The following is a 24044-nucleotide window of genomic DNA, read 5'->3' as shown; positions in this document are numbered from 1 at the left end:
GGTAGTGGGTTTTTTGAAGGTTGACTCGAGGGTTAAAGTAACTGAAGTAACTGAAATGATCCTGAACCTGGATACGGATTATGTCATTGATAGAATTGCCGGGAAAAGCAAATACATGTTTTCCAACTACATGAAGGTAAGCCGTATTGTTATGGCTGTGTAATACAAATACAGTGTAGCTAAGCTCGTGGTTGTATTGTAACAGAGTGTAGCTAAGCTAGTGGTTGTATTGTAACAGCGTGTAGCTAAGCTAGTGGTTGTATTGTAACAGAGTGTAGCTAAACTAGTGGTTGTATTGTAATATAGTGTAGCTAAGCTAGTGGTTGTATTGTAACAGAGTGTAGCTAAGCTCGTGGTTGTATTGTAACAGAGTGTAGCTAAGCTAGTGGTTGTATTGTAACAGAGTGTAGCTAAGCTAGTGGTTGTATTGTAATAGAGTGTAGCTAAGCTAGTGGTTGTATTGTAACAGAGTGTAGCTAAGCTAGTGGTTGTATTGTAACAGAGTGTAGCTAAGCTAGTGGTTGTATTGTAACAGAGTGTAGCTAAGCTAGTGGTTGTATTGTAACAGAGTGTAGCTAAGCTAGTGGTTGTATTGTAACAGAGTGTAGCTAAGCTAGTGGTTGTATTGTAACAGAGTGTAGCTAAGCTAGTGGTTGTATTGTAACAGAGTGTAGCTAAGCTAGTGGTTGTATTGTAACAGAGTGTAGCTAAGCTAGTGGTTGTATTGTAACAGAGTGTAGCTAAGCTTGTGGTTGTATTGTAACAGGGTGTAGCTAAGCTAGTGGTTGTATTGTAACAGAGTGTAGCTAAACTAGTGGTTGTATTGTAACAGTGTAGCTAAGCTAGTGGTTGTATTGTAACAGAGTGTAGCTAAGCTAGTGGTTGTATTGTAACAGAGTGTATAGCTAAACTAGTGGTTGTATTGTAATAGTGTAGCTAAGCTAGTGGTTGTATTGTAACAGAGTGTAGCTAAGCTAGTGGTTGTATTGTAACAGAGTGTAGCTAGTGGTTGTATTGTAACAGAGTGTAGCTAAGCTAGTGGTTGTATTATAACAGAGTGTAGCTAAGCTAGTGGTTGTATTGTAACAGAGAGTAGCTAAGCTAGTGGTTGTATTGTAACAGAGTGTAGCTAAGCTAGTGGTTGTATTGTAACAGAGTGTAGCTAAGCTAGTGGTTGTATTGTAACAGAGTGTAGCTAAGCTAGTGGTTGTATTGTAACAGAGTGTAGCTAAGCTCGTGGTTGTATTGTAACAGAGTGTAGCTAAGCTAGTGGTTGTATTGTAACAGAGTGTAGATAAGCTAGTGGTTGTATTGTAACAGAGTGTAGCTAAGCTAGTGGTTGTATTGTAACAGAGTGTAGCTAAGCTAGTGGTTGTATTGTAACAGAGTGTAGATAAGCTAGTGGTTGTATTGTAACAGAGTGTAGATAAGCTAGTGGTTGTATTGTAACAGAGTGTAGCTAAGCTAGTGGTTGTATTGTAACAGAGTGTAGCTGTATTGTAGCTATGAAGCTGGGATGGAATGGTGAAGCTGAGGAATTAAAAAAGCCCAATGCCATTTCAAATCCACTGAGGATATGGACAACTGAGCGATGTTTGCCGTAGTGGCATTGTGTTTCTTGTTGTAAGTCAGCTCTTTTATAGTCTGGCGCCTGTGCGCCACCTCAAGCATGCAGAGGTTTCTATTATATTCCGTTTCATCTAATAAATTCTGTCAATTCCTTTCATCAACATTGAACTCAATAGTCACATGATCACATGATCTTTTCCCAGTGATTAAGAGTGTCATTCCTCTTCTTACAGTATAATATTTCAAGGCAAGGATAAACAATACATTATTGGGGTACTGTTAGTGTTAATTGCTTTGAGAGGCTTATACCTAAAACTAATTAATCTGTTTTGTGATAGAACTTATTGGTTAGTGGTTTTGGTGTGAACCATTTTCTTTTTTATCCCAGTCCGTCATTGTAGCCATAAATGCAGTCCACGTACAATGTTAAGATAATGTCATATCAAGCTGACAAACTGAAACACTATGGAAATGTCATAAACCAATTGTACAACAACAGATCTTTCAGTTTTAAATGCAAACATGAACTTGTTAGTTTACAACGTTAGTTTATGACCCAGAAGTGTGTTGGAACATACCTCACAGCCAGAAGGTATTTGGCATCACAACAGAAATAATGATGTCAACTTGTCAAATCAAAACAGGTGTGCTCCAGTCAGAGCAATAACTGTCAGTTACATTTAAATTCACATGTAGTCATTGAGCTGTCACCTTTATCCAGAGTGATTAATTGGTATTGTTTGTCTAGCAGTGTCAAACTCGAGTGCTACACTGAGTGCATAGTAGCGTAGACACAGGGAGCGAAATTAACTTTTTGACTCACCGGCCAGTGGCGGGTAGATGGGAAGAATCTACCCGCCAAGCATATTTCTTACCTGCCAAATCTTTTTGATTAAAAATAAATATATATATATGTATTATATAATTTTTTTTTAAATAAAATATATATTATATAATCATACTTGTAGTTGTATTATCTGCGAGACATCGCCACCACGCAATAAGTCAAAATGCTCGCTATCTGCAAACAGCTCCACTGTCTGTGTGTATAGTTGAGTAGCCTCCAGCTCCAGCAAGGATTCTCCGGCGATGCAGCTAGACCCTATACTAATACTCTACATTCAGCATGCAAGGATTCTCCGGCGCTGCAGCTGGACCCTATTGGTGTATAATGTTACGGTTCTTTGGTCAAATCACATTCATCAAGCCCTCAGCTAGAATACGCATTGAATCAATGTTATAAGACATTGATATCAGGAGCTATCTGTAGCTACTGCTAGCCCGCTAGATAACGTTAAGACAATTTAGTTTACTGGGACATATAGAGCTAACGTGAGCTAGCTAACGTGAGCTAGCTAACATGAGCTAGCTAACGAGGGAACGGAGGTATTATGCACTCGAGTCGACTATTGCTGGAGCATTTGTTGATATCAGCAGCTATCAGTAGCTAGCCAGCTAGATACCGTTAGACAATGCCTCGTCATGTATTAAACTAAAAGTGAATAGTTGACTGGGTCATTGTTTAAACAGTAACGGTAGCTCATGGAGGTCCCATCTAGACTAGAGCAGACTGCCTCTGTGTTGATACGAGCAGAAGCCAATAGTATCCCGCTGCAGGGCTGGGCGGATATGACTCGTTGCCACGTTTTTTTTCAAAATAAGAGTATCATACGAACCTAATGTTGCTAACTGCCGGAGCCATCGATATTATGACTCTAGCTGCGCTTGGGGCGGAAATGAGACCTGCACAGATTTTCAAAATAAGAGTATCGTTATGAACTACACGTCTACACGCCACACGGCGGGCAGACCTCTCAGTGGCAAGCGCCAAAGGTAAAAACTGAGCGCCCCTGGCGGGTGGCGGGCTTAAATTTCGCCCCCTGCGTAGACATATTAGCATTAGGTAGTAGTATAGGTATAGTAGCATAGTACATAGTAGATTGTAGCATAGTACATAATAGTAAAAGACAGTAAGAAGGTTCGTCTTCTTATTATTTCAGATAATGCAGATAATGCGTTTAAAATCTTGATCTCCAACCTTTGTCAATCAAGTTGTATGTGTTTTAATTTGTTATCCTTGCTTTTTGCCTCGTCTAGTTGTCTTTTATTGTTATGATTCTATATGCTCGCTGTGTGATGCTGTGTGATTCTATATGCTTTTTTCTTTGCTTATGTCTATGTACTTATTATTTACGTGACTGTAAATGAGGGAAACCTCAGTTGACTTTCGAGCATAAATAAAGGTTTGAAATTAAAAGTGTGTTTTTAGTCGACAGAGGAAAAATCAGGATCACAAAACTCACTGGGCCTTCTGATGGTTTTACATCAGACTAACTCACTGGATCCCTTCTGATGGTTACATCAGATTAAATGGTAAATGGTGCATTTTTTATATAACGCTTTTATCCAAAGCGCTTTACAATATTTGTTCCTCACATTTTACCCATTCACACACACATTCACACACCGACGGCGGAGGCGACCATGCAAGGTGCCAACCTGCACATCGGGAGCAGTTAGGGGTTAAGTGTCTTGCTCAAGGACACATCGACACGGTGCCCGGGAGGAGCGGGAATCGAACCGGGAACCTTCCGACTACCAGACGACCCCTCTACCTCCTGAGCCACTGTCGATTAACTCACCGGATCCCTTCTGCTGGTTTTACATCAGATTATCTCACTCATCAAAGCGCCAGGCTGCACCATTCTACTCTCTATCTTGGAAGAGGCTCCTATTGTCATGGTCGCATACTCAACCTTGGCCTTAACCAGGTCTGGTTACCACACCTTAGCGCGGTGAGACAACACCACGCCCCCCTCTCGTGTGATGAGACAACACCACGCCCCCCTCTCACACGGTGAGACAACACCACGCCCCCCTCTCGCACGGTGAGACAACACCACGCCCCCCTCTCACACGGTGAGACAACACCACGCCCCCCTCTCACACGGTGAGACAACACCACGCCCCCCTCTCACACGGTGAGACAACACCACGCCCCCCTCTCACACTGTGAGACAACACCACGCCCCCCTCTCACACGGTGAGACAACACCACGCCCCCCTCTCACACTGTGAGACAACACCACGCCCCCCTCTCACACGGTGAGACAACACCACACCCCCCTCTCACACGGTGAGACAACACCACGCCCCCCTCTCGTGTGATGAGACAACACCACGCCCCCCTTTCGCACAGTGAGACAACACCACGCCCCCCTCTCACACGGTGAGACAACACCACGCCCCCCTCTCACACGGTGAGACACCACGCCCCCCTCTCACACGGTGAGACAACACCACGCCCCCCTCTCACACGGTGAGACAACACCACGCCCCCCTCTCACACGGTGAGACAACACCACGCCCCCCTCTCGTACAGTGAGACAACACCACGCCCCCCTCTCACACGGTGAGACAACACCACGCCCCCCTCTCACACGGTGAGACAACACCACGCCCCCCTCTCACACGGTGAGACAACACCACGCCCCCCTCTCACACGGTGAGACAACACCACGCCCCCCTCTCACACGGTGAGACAACACCACGCCCCCCTCTCACACGGTGAGACAACACCACGCCCCCCTCTCGTACAGTGAGACAACACCACGCCCCCCTCTCACACGGTGAGACAACACCACGCCCCCCTCTCACACGGTGAGACAACACCACGCCCCCCTCTCACACTGTGAGACAACACCACGCCCCCCTCTCACACGGTGAGACAACACCACGCCCCCCTCTCACACGGTGAGACAACACCACGCCCCCCTCTCACACGGTGAGACAACACCACGCCCCCCTCTCACACGGTGAGACAACACCACGCCCCCCTCTCACACGGTGAGACAACACCACGCCCCCCTCTCGTACAGTGAGACAACACCACGCCCCCCTCTCGTACAGTGAGACAACACCACGCCCCCCTCTCGCACGGTGAGACAACACCACGCCCCCCTCTCGTACAGTGAGACAACACCACGCCCCCTCTCGTACAGTGAGACAACACCACGCCCCCCTCTCGCACGGTGAGACAACACCACGCCCCCCTCTCGTACAGTGAGACAACACCACGCCCCCTCTCGTACAGTGAGACAACACCACGCCCCCCTCTCGTACGGTGAGACAACACCACGCCCCCCTCTCGCACGGTGAGACAACACCACGCCCCCCTCTTGTGTGGTGAGACAACACCACGCCCCCTCTCACACGGTGAGACAACACCACGCCCCCCTCTCGCACGGTGAGACAACACCACGCCCCCCTCTTGTGTGGTGAGACAACACCACGCCCCCCTCTTGTGTGGTGAGACAACACCACGCCCCCCTCTTGTGTGGTGAGACAACACCACGCCCCCCTCTTGTGTGGTGAGACAACACCACGCCCCCCTCTTGTGTGGTGAGACAACACCACGCCCCCCTCTCACATGGTGAGACAACAACACGCCCCCCTCTCACATGGTGAGACAACACCACGCCCCCCTCTCACATGGTGAGACAACAACACGCCCCCTCTCACACTGTGAGACAACACCACGCCCCCCTCTCACACGGTGAGACACCACGCCCCCCTCTCACACGGTGAGACAACACCACGCCCCCCTCTCACACGGTGAGACAACACCACGCCCCCCTCTCACACGGTGAGACAACACCACGCCCCCCTCTCGTACAGTGAGACAACACCACGCCCCCCTCTCACACGGTGAGACAACACCACGCCCCCCTCTCACACGGTGAGACAACACCACGCCCCCCTCTCACACGGTGAGACAACACCACGCCCCCCTCTCACACGGTGAGACAACACCACGCCCCCCTCTCACACTGTGAGACAACACCACGCCCCCCTCTCGTACAGTGAGACAACACCACGCCCCCCTCTCACACGGTGAGACAACACCACGCCCCCCTCTCACACGGTGAGACAACACCACGCCCCCCTCTCACACGGTGAGACAACACCACGCCCCCCTCTCACACGGTGAGACAACACCACGCCCCCCTCTCGTACAGTGAGACAACACCACGCCCCCCTCTCGTACAGTGAGACAACACCACGCCCCCCTCTCGCACGGTGAGACAACACCACGCCCCCCTCTCGTACAGTGAGACAACACCACGCCCCCCTCTCGCACGGTGAGACAACACCACGCCCCCCTCTCGTACGGTGAGACAACACCACGCCCCCCTCTCGCACGGTGAGACAACACCACGCCCCCCTCTCGTACAGTGAGACAACACCACGCCCCCTCTCGTACAGTGAGACAACACCACGCCCCCCTCTCGTACGGTGAGACAACACCACGCCCCCCTCTCGTACAGTGAGACAACACCACGCCCCCTCTCGTACAGTGAGACAACACCACGCCCCCCTCTCGTACGGTGAGACAACACCACGCCCCCCTCTCGTACAGTGAGACAACACCACGCCCCCTCTCGTACAGTGAGACAACACCACGCCCCCCTCTCGTACGGTGAGACAACACCACGCCCCCCTCTCGCACGGTGAGACAACACCACGCCCCCCTCTCGTACGGTGAGACAACACCACGCCCCCCTCTCGCACGGTGAGACAACACCACGCCCCCCTCTCGCACGGTGAGACAACACCACGCCCCCCTCTTGTGTGGTGAGACAACACCACGCCCCCTCTCACACGGTGAGACAACACCACGCCCCCCTCTCGCACGGTGAGACAACACCACGCCCCCCTCTTGTGTGGTGAGACAACACCACGCCCCCCTCTTGTGTGGTGAGACAACACCACGCCCCCCTCTTGTGTGGTGAGACAACACCACGCCCCCCTCTTGTGTGGTGAGACAACACCACACCCCCCTCTCACACGGTGAGACAACACCACGCCCCCTCTCACACGGTGAGACAACACCACGCCCCCCTCTCACACGGTGAGACAACACCACGCCCCCCTCTCACACGGTGAGACAACACCACGCCCCCCTCTCACACAGTGAGACAACACCACGCCCCCCTCTCGGCTCAGTCTCCACCTGCACACGTCTCTGCCTTGTCTCTGTCTCAACCCTGAGGTGGTCTTGCCTACAATACTGGTAGAATAAATGGATCTTCTATTATTCTCTCAACTTCTCTCGTCCTCTATACCTCTCTCCCTCTCTCCCTCCCTCTCTCTCCCTCTCTCTCTCCCTCTCTCTCTCCCTCTCTCGTTCAGCAGAGGCTCTCAGCAGAGGAAGAGGACCGTGTGCCACGCAGGGTGGAAGAGCTGATCCAGAAATAATGTGTTCCTTTAAATAGCTGAGTGAATAAATGCCCAGAGCTAAACATAGTATATCAACATAAACAACTCCATCCCATGGCGTAGGACTAGGGATGGGTACCGAATTAGGTACTTTTAAAAGGTACCTACCGAATCACGTCGGTACTACCGTGTACTGATTCACGTGAGATCCGTCGGTGCCACATTTCGGTACTAAAAAAAAATAAAGATTATTATTATTATAATTTTTTTTGGACAACGTCAATGTTTCGTTTACCACGAAACCTATGAAGTGTGCCGCACGTTCACGTCAACGTTCACACGCACAATATGCGCTTACCTAGGATTTGACTTGATTCAACAACAAAGCAGTCGGGGCAATGGCAAGCCGAAAACGGTCGAAAGTGTGGTTATTTGAAGTTTGGATTTTCTTTTTTAGATTACATTTTTAGAGACTAAAGTACAGAAAACAGGTACCGGTATCGGTTCAAATGTGAAAGGTACCCAACCCTATAGGACGCGACGTGATCAAACCACGGCGGCTCTTCAGGTAGACGGGAGAGCTCGGCCAGGCGCGGTGTGGTGCGTGATATCATCCATGTGGGGCACAGTATGTTCACATTCTGGAGATACGCTCTCCAAACTGTAAATAGGAAATACACTCTGTTTTAATCTAGCGTTAACAAGCATTATTACCAACATAAATAACCCTTTTACAGCCCAGAGTAAGAGCTCGGTCAACCAACTACAGTCTTATTTATTTATTTACTTTGTGATGGGGCTAACCATTTGTTTACGTTTGGATTACTGATTGGGTCTTTAAATACTGCCTACTACAGTAACCACTGTTACTCCGATCACAAAGCCATGCTGAACCCTATGCTATGGCTCCCCCTACGAACAGAGTAACTTGACGACTGATGCTTATGTTATGTACCGGTATGAGTATGTAAATAGTGCATTTATATAGCAGCTTTTATCCAAAGCACTTTGCAATTTGTTCCTCGCATTTTACCCATTCACTCATACATTCACACACCGACGGAGGAGCGGGAATCGAACCCGGAACCCTCCGGATTACCAGACGACTGCTCTACCTCCCGAGCCACTGTCTCCCCAAGAGTAGTAGACAAATGCCATCAGTAATACCAGTTACCTCACTTTGTATTAATCACATCTCCTTAAAGGAACATGCCAACATTTTGAGAAATTAGTCTTCTCCAGAGAGAGACAAGAAGAGATACCAGTTTCCTCTCTGTGCGTTCAGTAGAAAGCTATCTGGCTGCACGTTAGCCTAGCTTAGCACAATGAATGGAAGCGGATAGTGACGGTTAGCCTAGGCATTGTCCAACTAACACCTCTCCCGAAGGCTAACTGGTTCATTGTGCTAAGCTAGGCTAACATGCAGCCAGGTTTCTACTGAACGCACAGAGAGGAAACTGGTATCTATCTTCTTGTCTCTCTCTGGAGAAGATGGTAAGCTAATTTCCCAAAATGTTGGCGTGTTCCTTTAATTAATAAATGTTCTCGCCTGGTCAGGATGATAGTGAAGCTTCAAGCTGGTAATTAATCCAGATCTCACATGTTAGAGCTATTGTTACTTAGACATTCTGCTGTGATTATACCACACATACTGTTGCTCTACGTGACTCGGCTTCACTCTATTTGCCTGTACTCACAATCATTGTAAAGCTGGCCAGAATTGATTGACATACAAGTCACCCATGTCAATATTGTTTGTTTAAAACTATTTAAATCATCATTCAATGCATAATTATCCATTTGCTTATTATTCTTCATGTATCTGGATATTGTGTGTGTATGTTATCAGTTTATTTTTAGTGATGTGCATTTAAAGCGGGGTTTTTTTTCCGTGTCTTTGTGTGGGTGACTGGGGGTCGAAATCCAGCAAATACCTTTCAGAAAGTCAGAAAGTAGACTGATACATTTATAAGATTCATGGTTTTAATTTATTTAGTTTATTATTTTAGATTAGTTCTCTGGGCCTTTCCATAGAATTGTGCCCTTTCTTTGGTAGATTATAACCACTTTGGCCTATAATTCGATGGTTAATTCCATCCCATTATTATAATCCTATTGATAATTTTGATTATTTGAGGCAATACTAATTCATTTTAAACCCCAACACAGAACAGAGCCTGTCTACTGTATGATGACTAACATACTAATAATACCAATGGTTGCTGTGGCCCACGTTTCTTACTGCGGGATTCATCTACAAACGGCAGATGGGCCCAGAATTGCAGCTGAGGATAGTCTGTGAGCCTGACATCAAAGTGTCATATCTCAACATCCATATAATGAATATTCCCTGGCAAGCAGATGAAAAGGTTGTGAAACTAGCTTGCTTGCTACCAGTTCATCTTATTGGAATAACACACCCAGAGCCACCGTGGCACTTTATGTATCACCCGCTAGCATTAATTACCAATGTTCAACCAGATCCCACACTGGGGTCATGCATTTGTTCACACGCTATTAGGACGCCATCTCGACTCCTCCTTCCTTTCTTCTCCTAGACAACAAACGTGATGCGTTCATCATGCGTGCCTATAGGAGCCTGTTCCTCTGGGAGGTATGAGGACTGCCCCCCCCCCCCCCCCCCCCCCGCATTCCTCTGTGTTCAGCAGGATTGACTGACATCAGCACAGCTCAAATTAAACCAGTGAGGCCGATCTAAGCCAAGCTGGGGAGGCATGTGTCATAGGAACTGCCAATCAATGTTAGATAGCACATCATCACCTCTGAAGTACGCAAGGTCAAAAGATAAAACACGTGCGGTAGAATAATTGTCGCCTGTTGGTCCATTCGTCTGTCTGTCTGTCCTGTCCAGTCGCCTGTTGGTCCATTCGTCTGTCTGTCTGTCTGTCTGTCTGTCTGTCTGTCTGTCTGTCTGTCTGTCTGTCTGTCTGTCTGTCTGTCTGTCTGTCTGTCTGTCTGTCTGTCTGTCTGTCTGTCTGTCTGTCTGTCTGTCTGTCTGTCTGTCTGTCTGTCTGTCTGTCTGTCTGTCTGTCTGTCTGTCTGTCTGTCTGTCTGTCTGTCTGTCTGTCTGTCTGTCTGTCTGTCTGTCTGTCTGTCTGTCTGTCTGTCTGTCTGTCTGTCCAGTCACCTGTTGGTCCATTCGTCTGTCTGTCCAGTCGCCTGTTGGTCCATTCGTCTACCTCTCTGTCCATCTCGCACTATAACTCAGGACACCACTGGCCCAATCATGATGTAACTTGGGGGAATGATGCATCTCCAAATAAATTAATGTGTATGTGTGTGTACTGTCTTTTACTAGTATGCACTCTGCTACTAAGGAATCTACCGTGCCTATATTACTACCTACTATGCTAATATGCACTCAAGACTGTAGCAGTCAAGTTCGACACGAACAATCTTACTTACCCTTAGCTGCCAGAGTTGTTCTAACTTGTTCTACAGAACTTGTAAGTTGCTTCAGCGTCAGCTAAATGACTAAATGTAAATGTGAGTGTGTGTGTGTGTGTGACTGTTGTTGTACTCGAGTCCGAGTCCTGGACTGATTTTCAGGACTCGTGACTTGACTTGGACTTGAGCACTGATGACTCAGACTTGGACTTGGACTCGAGCATTGACTGCATTCGGACTCGGAAGGTGCAGACGAGGACTTGTTAATTGATAAAAAAGAAATGTTGGTAATAGGTCCTAATCATCACAAAGTAAATAAACTCGCTTTGAAATGGTGACCGCTGTGTCATTTATGTTTAATGTAGACCTTTTTTTATTTGTATCTCAGCTCTTTGACTGCCAGAGTGGAATGGACACTCAACCTTGATGACTTGGACTCGGATTCAGAGTAGGGTAATGGGGACTCGACTCGGACTCGAGATTTAGTGACTCGACTACAACACTGGTGTGTGTGTGTGTGTGCACAGCCTGTGTGCGCTTGCACAGCGTGTGTCTGCATGCGTGCACCATATACGTAGCACTGAGCCGTCGTGTGACTGGGTTGCACTGTGAGAGATGGGAGATAAGAGCCATGGACACCCTGACCACCGGAACATCAGCGGTGCCTTGTTATAACAGACCAGGCAGCGTGGCTAGGCTATACCCCACAGATCTACATACATACAGGAACATCGGAGTGACTGCGCCGCTGCTTCCACAGTGATATGTCCAGTCAGGTCCGTCTTCCTATAGATTTACACACAGTATACGGCCACGTGACTGTCAGCCAGCAAATTATATTATTATCACTATGACACAGCGGAAAGCCAGGGCGCCTGAGTCACAATACTGTGTTACGATTTAGAGCTATTTTATCCTTGTTTCTTCTGCCACTTTGCACACACTACATCCGGACTGTGATTATTGTATTATAATTTAGAGCTATTTTATAATCTTCTGTCGCTATTTTATGCTATTTCTACGCTTGTATTTTATCCTATTTTATTGACATTGCTACTGCCAGGACGAGGAACCGAGGCAAAATAATTTCACCCTTTTAACCCTTTCACTGCCACACGACAGAAGGTTGACCCTTTACTGTCACACAACCGACGGGTTAACCGGCCGTCATGTGGCAGTGAAAGGGTTAACCTTCTGTGTGTTGTCGCAGTGAAAGGGTTAACCGTGTTGGCAGTGCGGCAGTCAAAGGGTTAAGCTTGTAAAGGTATATAGATGATGTGACGATCAAGAATCTGACTTAGTCATTTAGCTGATCAATGCTTTTATCCAAAGCGGGTTAAGGCCAGGGTGACGGCCCTTTAAGGGTTAACACTTCCAGGTCACAGCTATTCTGTGATATTTTAGGTTTGACTGGTCAACTTTTATAAAAAAAATTGTAAAACCACAACCCTGTATTGTATAATGAAGTGATGTACAGAACAATCTGGGCTATCAGAATATGATTCAGTTTAGTCAAATCAAGGTATACAGTACATGCGTTATACCACTATATATATAAATATTATATATATATATTAGGGATGTTTTTTACCGATATCCAATATACCGATATTGTCCAACTCTTAATTTCCGATACCGATATCAACTGATACCGATATATGCAGGGTTTCCCCCCCCAAAAAGCGGAATAATTTCAGGTAATTAACATTACATATCTCTTGTCGTGGAATTAACACAACATTATGCATACTTTTGACAATGAATTAAATAAGAATTTGTTCTTACTTGCTTGCCTGGGTAAATAAAGGTTAAATAAATGTCAAAAAAAAAACTATACAGATAATTTCCGATATTACATTTTAATGCCAATATCGGCCGATAATATCGGTAGGCCGATAATATCGGTAGGCCGATAATATCGGACATTATTAATAAATATATATCAAAGAATTGTATTGAAAAAAACATAGAGCACAATAAAAATGAAGGGACTCTGTTCCCTAGTAAAACAGACTGCTGGCCATTGCTAAATGCACACAAGCTCATGTGAGTGAGAGAGACACAGAAGTTCTGTTTTGGTGACGGCGTGACGTTCTACTGCAGGGCTATTCAACTGGCGGCCCGCGGGCCGGATGATTCTGACCGGCCCGCCAAAGATTACATGATAATAAAAAAAAATAAAAAAAAATAAAAATAAAATATTTTTTTTAAATATTTTTTATTATTATTTTTTTTTACTTTTTTTTTTATGTCAACGTTAACACGCACAATTGAGCCAAAAGTCACTCAATTAATGACAGATTTCATTGATAAATTGAGGGAAAACTTTGCAAGTTGATTTGATGAATTTGACATGTCCAGATAATTGATGCATTTTGTGAGCAACCCATTTGCCAATGTAGCTGCTATTTCCACAAAAGGACAAGAGTTCCCTTGCATCACTTCACATTGATGAAGGTCTCCTGCAACTTGAAATAATTGACATGCAAGCATCATCTGCTCTGAAGCAGGCACTTGAGAATGAATCCACCACAACATTTTGGATAAAGTGTATTCATGTCAAGACATTCCCCAAAATAAAAACGCTGGCAATATCTGTGCTAACAATGTTTGGCTCAACATACACCTGTGAATCCAGTTTCTCTCACATGAATGCCATTAAAACAAGCAACCATGCCTCCTTGACAAATGAGCATTTGCATCACTGTTTGCGGGTTGCCCTCACTTCCTATGAACCCTCTTTCTCTGCCATTGCCCAGTCAAAGAAGTGCAAGATTTCGCTCTCATTAGATGTGTGTATGTAGGCTAGGCCTGTCTGCCCCCCACCCCCCTGATGTTTGAGAGTTAAGAGTCGACAATAAGTGCTAATAAGATGCTGTGATTTGCTGTTGTTGCACAGACATGAAGCACTTTTTCATAAGCTCAGCTGCACTATAAATGTGTTTTTTTGTTCAAGTGTTGATGTTAGAATGTTCATATGCACATCATGCACTTGTTTGTTTTTTATTTTATTTTTATATTGAAATGTTGAAGAGGAGATGTTGCAGTTGTTGCACATAAATGAAGGACTTTTTTTGAAAAGTATACTACTTTTGCAATGTAGTTAAAGGGGATCTTATAAATGGCCTTTTTCAGTGTTTAGCATTGTTTCCTAGCTATGTGGACTTATATTAATATGATCTATGTCTCTAATTCTCATATTGGCGCATTCTTCCAATTCTCCTCTCACAATATTCACCCTCACTGAACTGAGTCATCTGAAAATGTGCTGATTTGTGATGTCAGAGAGACACTGCTGCATGATAATCAGCTGAGTTTCCACACAGTTCCCACAGTGGTTGGAGCCCAGGCTCAAAACGTGTTTTTGAGTACTTGATTAGAAATACAAAACAATGAATTAAAAAAAAACATATTACAGAGGTGTTCCATAAACCCACAGGAATTGTGTAAAAGTGCCCAAATAGTGAAAGAAATAGTCAAATAGTTCCCCTTTAAATAAAAGTTGTGAAAATGTGGTTGCGTGTTGTGTCAAGTGTACATATATTCATAGCACGGGGAGGCGCCGTGGCAGTCCGGCCCCTGGCCCCTTGGGTTTCTGACAATGTGGCCCCCTGAACAATTTAGTTGAATAGCCCTGCTCTACTGAATTCACAGTGAATGCCAGGATATAGTCACAGCCTACTTAGGTCCCCCCGGGGATCAGTCTAAATATATCCAGCGTGACGGGGGTGCATGTCCCAGCTCATCCACCGAGCTCTGACCACATGCTTTTCTCCACAACAATAGAATATGAATAATGGTTGAATGGATTTTGAAGAATTAAATGCTTCAATGTGGACACTGCATATAGACAGTTGCAGGTGTTTGCACACACACATACACACACACTGCACACACAAACATCCCTTACGAAAAGGATAATGGTATTTCCATCTTTTGATGATGGTAGTGACAAAAAGATGATGGAAATTATATTACCACCAGCATCATGGTTTAAATTGGTATTATTTTAGCACAAAGGTTGTACCATGGTGATACATGTATTTTTTTACATGGCAGTAGCATGGTCAATTATTATTTATACAATGGCCGATACCATGGGAAAACCAGAATTACCATCTAACTACCACGGGTTACGATGAATTGAAAATGGGGGACCCTGATGTAAACAAGACGAAAGTCTTTCTCTGGTCTGCATCCCCTTAACAATTGTGTGTATTGAGCCGTACTGTATTGTACCCATTCTGCAATCTGTTAATAAAGTTTTCAATCAATCAATCAAATACATCCACACAAACACTACACCACACACACATTGCTCTACATATCGCACACAGACGGATATTAATCAATAAATGGAACTCTCTACAGTTGTCTCCAGGGTCTAGGTCATGGATCAGACAAACATACAACCTACCTCTTTGAAATCAGGGCAATCTGAGACGGGCTTATATAGCTTTTGCAGCAGTGAGGTTGAAGAATTAATATTATATGTTTTACATATACATCCTCTAGTCTAGAACGTTACCACACTGATGAGTGGCATTACTTTAAGACCTCACAGAGTGAATTCAATAATAATAGCACTGTGTTGTTATACATCACAGCAAAAAACCCAGGTTTGAAAATCAAAGTGACCCTCTGTCAGGGGTAATGATCAAGCAATGCTGAGAACAAAACTAAAACATATCTGATGATCAAACAGAGTGGAGCAGGGCATTATATTCCCATGGCAACACAATCACCTTAGAACTAACCAAGGTGTGCAAGGAGGACATAGACTGGCCAGTATTCATCATTTTACTGCCAGGAGAGAGAGAGAGAGAGAGAGAGAGAGAGAGAGAGAGAGAGAGAGAGAGAGAGAGAGAGAGAGAGAGAGAGAGAGAGAGAGAGAGAGAGAGAGAGAGAGAGAGAGAGAGAGACAGAGAGAGAGAGAGAGGGAGAGAGACAGAGAGAGACAGACAGACCACACACTGCCCCTTAGATTTATCACCGGTGACAGTTATGGTACCCAATACCATCATTGTATCCTATATGATAAGGTTGGGTGATGCTCTCTGGCAGAGAGGCGTGGCGTGCACTGGCATCTGTTTCTGTATGGAGCCATTATTGGTGATCTCCCTACATCACTTCAGTACTGGACCGGAACTCTGGACCTTATCACACTCACTCTGGTGATTGGCTTAAGTCCCCAGAGTTTACACTGAATTAGGAAAATCTGCTTTTAGCTGCTATGCCCCAGACACGTGGATAATTTCGCAACACACTTTAAAACTCAATACTTTAGTATCCGTTGGTCAGTTTAAATCTATAATAGCAAACCATGTCACCTCAGTCTGTAGTTGTTTTTAATCATTTTGAATTGTTTATTTGATTGACTTTTGTTTTTGTGTTTATTTTGTGTGCTGTATTTCTCTATGTCATTGTGAATGAGAGAATGAAAACACACACAACCACACACACACACACACACAGTACTGTGCTGTACGGGTGCTGGGCCAGGGTATGGGTCAGCTCAGCACGGTGTGGTACAGTATCAGCACCCTTTCGTTTTTGAGAAATTGTGGTCCTGTTCAGTGGAGTCTCTAGTTACCATAGCAGCGACTCTCTGCACTATTTCTACAGACTCAGACACTTGCCAGAGGTACTGTAGCAATTCTTCTTTAGCTTCTTAAAAACGTCTAGATCTAGAGCAATCTAGACAGCATATAATATGGTTCATATTTGCCATTCATCTCTGCTAGATTACACTTATCAATAAAAGTGCTATTTGTATTTTGTGATCAAATGTGATGGAAAAAAAGAAAAATAAACCCATTATAATCAAGACATGAATGGAATAAATGTTTATCTTGAAAAATAAAAATGAAACAAGGTGGAGGCAGACAGTGAAGGTAGGCTACACACTGAACCTTTTTGTTTCATGTTTACCATATTTATTTGTTTTCATCTACAATTTATACGACACACACACACACACTACACGTGTGTAGGGGGAGGTGCAGTATGCACTCAATGAAAACGTGTTATTTAATACGTTCCTCACATAAAATGAGCCAAGGCCAATGAGTCTCAGGCTGAAAAAAATATTCATTGTATCATTTCTCTTTTAGAAAACATTGAAACGGGTCCCACAGACCTGAACACCACACAAGGGTGTTCATTGTTTTTTTCCTAACCAGTTTATCTTATTTGGGTAGGAGCTTCTGCTAACTAACAGAAAAGGCTTTCAGATAGATAAATAAGAACTCAATTAATACTCATAATTAATTAATTGATTATTATTATTATTAATAATAATAATAATCAATTAATAGTTAAGCTAGAACATTTGTTAGCATACATATAATATTGCACATTTAAAACATTTCTTCAATCTTACTGTGGTGGGAGAGTTCATCCTTTACATTGGGCTAGTGATACAGTATACAGTAGTAACATAACATGTGGGTGAACTATGAACAATGATCACAGTAACAGCAATAGGTTCACCAGGCTACATGTGAAAACAACAAACAAAATGTAGGCTACGCTTTTTCAGAATAGTAGTATTTTGTTTTATTTCCTTCAGAAGACCCTGTTATAATTTCTTGTATCAATACTTTCTACAATCTATAAGCTACATTTCAATTATAAAAAGACCATGTCTCCTTAAAAAGGTTATTTCACCAATAAAAAGGTGGTAAACTGAGTCTAGGTGGGTTTACTCTCCGCTAAATAAGATAAGATAAGATATTCCTTTATTGATCCCCTTGGGGAAATTCCTGACTGCATACCTTGAACAATGCCTGCACATCGTCGATGATGTAGTCGCTGCCAGAAGCCTTTGAAAGGGGGCCCACCAGTATCAGATGCTTTGAGAGTAGGGAGGTCGTTCTCCCGAAAACACAGTTTCGGCCCAAAGGTTTCAGCTACTCTCCTCACAAAAAGCCACAAAAGTCCCAAACCATACTTTTGATTGGTAGAACAAACAACCACTCAAATTGTAGCCAACCCCTGTGCCCACACAATGACATTTGGCGGTTGATGATTTGTTGGAGAAATGCCTGTCGAAATGGCGTCAGCGTTTTTCATTCAATTGGCTACTCCCCAAGTCTCGACTACAACCGCGTGGCATTGGATTATTCTTTCCGTTTGGGACTTTTGAGTTTTTAACTGAAAGGCGACGGGTCGGTGCGCCATCAAGAATTTGGAATCCGGCGTGGCCAAATCGCCCAAGTGGAGGCACGAGCGTTCTCTCTGCTATCTGCAACCCTCTGTCTCAGTGGGCTGCCTCTGGGATCCATTAGTGCCGGGTCAAGTGATTACAGGAAGTTCCAGTAACACAGTTATTATTTTGTTTAGATTGATATGATTCATGTTGTAGACCATTCAGACTATTCAGGTGGAAATAATATGCAATTTAAATAAATATTGGCTTTTTGGTAACAGCAGGAAAAAACATTTGGGGTGCTATACCAGTCTGCTTTAAGACAAGTGTACCCAAACAATACTGAGGCAGAGACAGAATACAATGGAGAGGCATGCTGTCCTGTGCTGTTTTGTCCTGTGCGGTCCTGTGCTGTCCTGTGCTGTCCTGTGCTGTTTTGTCCTGTGCTGTCCTGTGCTGTCCTGTGCTGTGCTGTCCTGTGCTGTCCTGTGCTGTCCTGTGCTGTGCTGTCCTGTGCTGTCCTGTGCTGTCCTGTGCTGTGCTGTCCTGTGCTGTCCTGTGCTGTCCTGTGCTGTGCTGTCCTGTGCTGTCCTGTGCTGTGCTGTCCTGTGCTGTCCTGTGCTGTCCTGTGCAGCACGGGTACCGTATGACTCACTAGTGCAGTGGAAAAACCAAGCAGTCACATCAGTCACAGACAGGGAGGCGGAGCTTGTGTGTGTATAATTATGTATTCAAACTCAAACAACCTGCCTACAGTATGGGGCCATGAAATAAATTAAAAAAAAAAATCCTTCTAATGATAACCACATCACCATAGAAACAGACAACGACAGATGTAAGATGAAAGGAGCTTGGTACTTTTACCCAACATCGTAAATAGTTACGTCAGAAACATGACAACGTGGGGCGGGCAGCGACTAGTCAATCATGTTAGGGATTTCTAAGGTTAAGTTCACCCCCCTTCCCACTCCCGTCGACCCCGCTCTCTCTCTTACCCCTCCTCTACTCCGGTGACATTCCATCCATGCCAGCCGGACATTCCAATCTTTGCATTCCACGTCCCCCTCAGTGACCAGAGGTTCCTCCCGTCTCTCGCTGCTGGCCTCCTGCTTCCACACTGGCACAACGTATCATCAATCTACCTAATCACTCTGTTACCACTGAACACACACACACACACTGATTACACTGTTTACTTGCTCATATTCTTATATTCACAGTTAATTATAATGTTTACACTGCTTATTTTATCTGTATTATAATTGCATTGCCTATATTTATTGCCTGCCCATACCTGTACCTCCCCTCCCCCCCTTCCCCATGCTGCTACGACACCCGAATTTCCCCAAGGGGATCCATAAAGGAATATCTTATCTTATCTTATCTTATCTGAAAACACACACACCCAGGTTCCCGCGACCACCGGTATGTCAGTTTGTCAGTGCTGTCTGTCTTATCTGGTTGCACTAATTATATTCAAAGCCTGTAGTTGAACACACATACAGGGTTATTCACATTCAAGGTGAACAGGTGAGGTGAGGACCAAAGAGAAGAGATGAGCAGGTGATGTCATGTCATCTTTCTAACGGCCTGTTCTCTGAGAGGAATACTCGGGTCAGACTAGGGATGGGTACCGAATTCGATACTTTTGAGGTACCGAACCGAAACACGTCGGTACTACCGAGTATCGAATCAAGTGAGATACCAAAAAAAAAAAAAAAAAAAAACGTCAATGTTTCGTTTACCACGAAACAAAACCTATGAAGTGTGCCGCACGTTCACGTCAACGTTCACACGCACAATATACGCTTACCTAGGATTTGACTTGATTCAACAACAAAGCAGTCGGAGCAATGACAAGCCGCAAACTGTCGAAATTGTAGTTATTTGAAGTTTGGATTTTTTTTTTTACGACTGTAAATAAAATTTCTTGAGACTAAAGTACCGAAAAAAGGTACCGTTGGGTACCGGTATCGATTCACAGGTACCGGTATCGGTTCAAATGTGAAAGGTACCCATCCCTAGGTCTGACCACCAAATACCACTGCAAACTGTGATCGGGTGTCTCAAAGACATGCAACAATATACTGTATCAGTATATTATACTGCACTATACTGAATATCAGCATCAATATCAATCTCTTTTTGACATTGGTCAGGTGAGTTTTTCACATAGTATTTGGTCCTGTAGCTCAATGGGTAAAGCATGGCACTAAACACCAGGCCCACCTCCCCCAAGCTAGAAGATAATATGGTTTATGCTCATGTTACTGTAAGGTGTGTGGCAGACCGGCTGGCGTGGTAATAGACGGCCGCTATGTGTCGACCAAGGTACTGGGGCATATGCCCATATTAGGAGTTCCGGAGAAACTCCCGCCAGAGCAGAGCGCATCAGCGCAGATGAAGTGCACCTGTGCCAGACGCGCGCTCGAGACAGGTGAGCGCAATCACCACACCATAGAAAATGGAGACGGAGTGACAGAATGAATTGGAGTAGCTGAGGCAAAACCGGAACGAATGTGAGTAAGAGAGAAGAGAAGAAGAGGAGGAAGATTGCTGTCTGTGTGACCCCTGCTTTGTTTATCTACTTTTGGAAGGAGGACCTTGCTGTGTGCTACATCCCCTGACTGTATGAGAACCCGCCTGTGCATCGACCCCTGGCTGCTTGTCTGACGTCTCTTCTCCCGGATCATCCCCCGACCGTACGAGAACCACTCTCTGTGGACCAAACCTCGCTAACGGACCAAGACGCTTCTCTAGGATTACGGACTGGCTGACGATCACACTAACCCCTCCTTTCCCCCTAAACGACATTAAAACTGCTGTTAAACTTGCTTCTGCCGTGTGCCGTGTGTATTTTGGTAAATCCAATCAAGTGACAAATCAGAACACCCCTGAGTATGTCACAGGTGCTTTGGATGAAGCGTTCACCATATGACAAATAGCATTTGTTCATCACCATTACCAACATCATCATACCAACATTACCATACCAACATTACCATACCAACATTATCATCACAACATTACCATACAAACATTACCATACCAACATTATCATCACAACATAACCGGCGATTTTCTCGATGGCTCTCTCTTGTGCACAAAGCTCTGCTTAAACTGGTTCCCTCGTACCTAAGTGTGCTTCTGTGCACAAAGCAATGTATGCCCTTCGTTCTCAAGCTGCTCTAACACTGGAAGTTCCCCATATGAGAACTGAATTGGGAAAAAGGGCTTTTAAATATGCTGCTCGTTCATCTTGGAACAAGATACAGGAGGACCTAAAATTACCAGGACTGGTCACCCTTGGAGAATTCAAAGCCATTTTAAAATCCTACGAACTCAGTTCCCTCGGACAGTGCAACTGTGTTTGATCATTTGCCTGTTTGATAACTTGCCTGAAATTGGAGCCTGCTGTAAATGTTTTATCTTTTTTTTTTTTATCTACTTTTATCTTTTTTTTTTATCTGTATTTTATTGTGATGTTCTTTTTTATGTTGAAACTTTCTGCTGCCTTGCTTGGCCAGATCGCTCTTGAAAAAGAGATTTTAATCTCAACGATGCTTATCTGGTTAAATAAAGGATTTGATTGATTGATTGATTGATTGATTGATCACACATTACCATACAAACATTACCATACCAACATTATCATCACAACATCATGTACCAACATTACCATATCAACTTTCAAAACCACTCTCAAGGAACACCTACGGGAGACTGCAATTCGAAACTGGCCCCTGTAAATGTCCTAACCCAACCCCCTCCAATGTACAGTAATTTACCTAGTATGGTTTTGTCAATATTCCAATGTACAGTTTTGCTTGTTCGTACAGAGCCCCCCCCCCCCCCCTCCAATGTAAATTACCTACCTTTTTGTATCACAAACAGTACTGTATTTGCAAATGGTATGTCATAAATGTATAGATGTAGCAGTACTGTCTATCTGTATGTCATGTATGTATTACGTATTGTAAACAAGACGAAAGTCTTTCTCTGGTCTGCATCCCCTTAACAATTGTGTGTATTGAGCTGTACTGTATTGTACCCATTCTGCAATCTGTTAATAAAGTTTTCAATCAATCAATCAATCAATCAACATCATCATACCAACATCACCATACCAACATTACCATACCAACATTACCATACCAACATCATCATACCAACATCACCATACCAACATTACCATACCAACATTACCATACCAACATCATCATACCAACATCACCATACCAACATCACCATACCAACATCATCATACCAACATCACCATACCAACATCACCATACCAACATCATCATACCAACATCACCATACCAACATCACCATACCAACATCACCATACCAACATCATCATACCAACATTACCATACCAATCATAATACATATCCATCACTGGGTACTGCTCCGTACCTCGCCATCACTCATTCACCTCATTTAACACAGGCATGCATGGGTTTTGTACCATTCTGTCTGCTGCCTATGGATTCTACACTGAGGCACAGCATGGTGCTGGTGTCCACTCCACTAACACAGGCTTACCTCAGCCTCTCACAGACCGCTACCTAACAGCACTAAATATGGAGGATGTATTAAGGCTAAGTTGTGTTAAGAAATATATACACACACACAACCGCAACAGTAACAACATGCATACGCACAAACAGGCAACGCTAGTACACATCAGAGCAGCGGAGGGAAAACAAACAGGAGAGGGATGAGAGAGAGGAGAGAAGATGAAGGGAGAGGAGCAGGAGAGGGGACGAGAAGACAGGGGTGGAGAGAGGAGAGGAGAAGATAGGAAGGGAATGTCCAGGCAGGCCTATTATGCCAAGGTACAAGACGAGAGATGTGAGTGAGAGGCGGAATGGGGAAGGGAAAACGCAGAGAGGGGGACGAGAGGAGAGGAGAGAAGTGGTGAAGATAGGATAACAGAGAAGAGCGGAGGAGAGGAGAGCCAGGCAGGAGGAGAGGAGAGAGACGTGGAATGGGTCAGAATGAAGGAACTGACAAATTGTGTAGGATGGACAGAATAAACGAAGGGGGATACGAGAGTTGGAGGAAAAGGAGGATCTACTCACGTGGGGGTTCCGAGTGACGGAGGGAGGAGAGGTGAGAGAAGGAGAGGGCACCGAGAAGTTTCACCAGGGGGTCAACGTTCCCCTCCAGAGGGAGAGATATCCATCCACAAAACCAGACATCTCATCAACGATAATACAAGGAAATACCATGCAGAGAGAAGCTAGAGAGGCAGGCTCCAATAGGGCGTGTGTGCGTGTGTGTGTGTGTGTGATCGTGATCTGGATTTGAGTGCATCTATGTGTGAGAAAGAGAGAGAGAGAGGGAGAGAGAGAGAGAGAAAGAGAGAGAGAGAGAGGGGGGGGGGGAGTGACTGAGCGAGCGAGAGAGCAGGAAAGATTGTACAAGCGCATTGGTTGCAGTGTAAATGGGAGGAGGCTGGGTCGTCCAACAGCATGAGAGATGAGCAGAGCGAGGGGGAGATAGCAACAAAGAGACTCTGATAATTCTCTATCATCCCATTATCCCCCCCTCACTCTCCCTTGCCTCCATTCTATGGCTGGGTGTGTTGGGATAGTTGAGGGGGGGGGCAGAGGGGGTAGAGAAAGAGGGAGATGAAAGGGAGAGAGGGGGGGGGGGTAGAGAGACAGAAAGAGGGAGAGGGAAAGAGGGG

General features: G+C 45.0%; 1 protein-coding gene across 1 annotated transcript in view; it reads right to left on the bottom strand.

The window, feature by feature from the left end:
* LOC311233739 (tripartite motif-containing protein 3-like) overlaps positions 1-23509 on the bottom strand; it is a 100199-nt gene extending 76690 nt beyond the window's left edge. Inside the window, exon 1 of the mRNA XM_084320743.1 lies at positions 23434-23509. The gene's annotated coding sequence lies outside the window, so the exon portion shown is untranslated. The remainder of the gene's footprint in view (positions 1-23433) is intronic.
* Positions 23510-24044: the final 535 nt, after the last annotated feature.

The sequence above is a fragment of the Notolepis coatsorum genome (genome assembly GCF_963971535.1).
Source record: "Notolepis coatsorum genome assembly, chromosome: 8".
NCBI classification, from domain to species: domain Eukaryota; kingdom Metazoa; phylum Chordata; class Actinopteri; order Aulopiformes; family Paralepididae; genus Notolepis; species Notolepis coatsorum.
The sequence above is the reverse complement of the archived record's forward strand: the minus strand, read 5'-3'. Positions and strand labels throughout refer to the sequence as shown.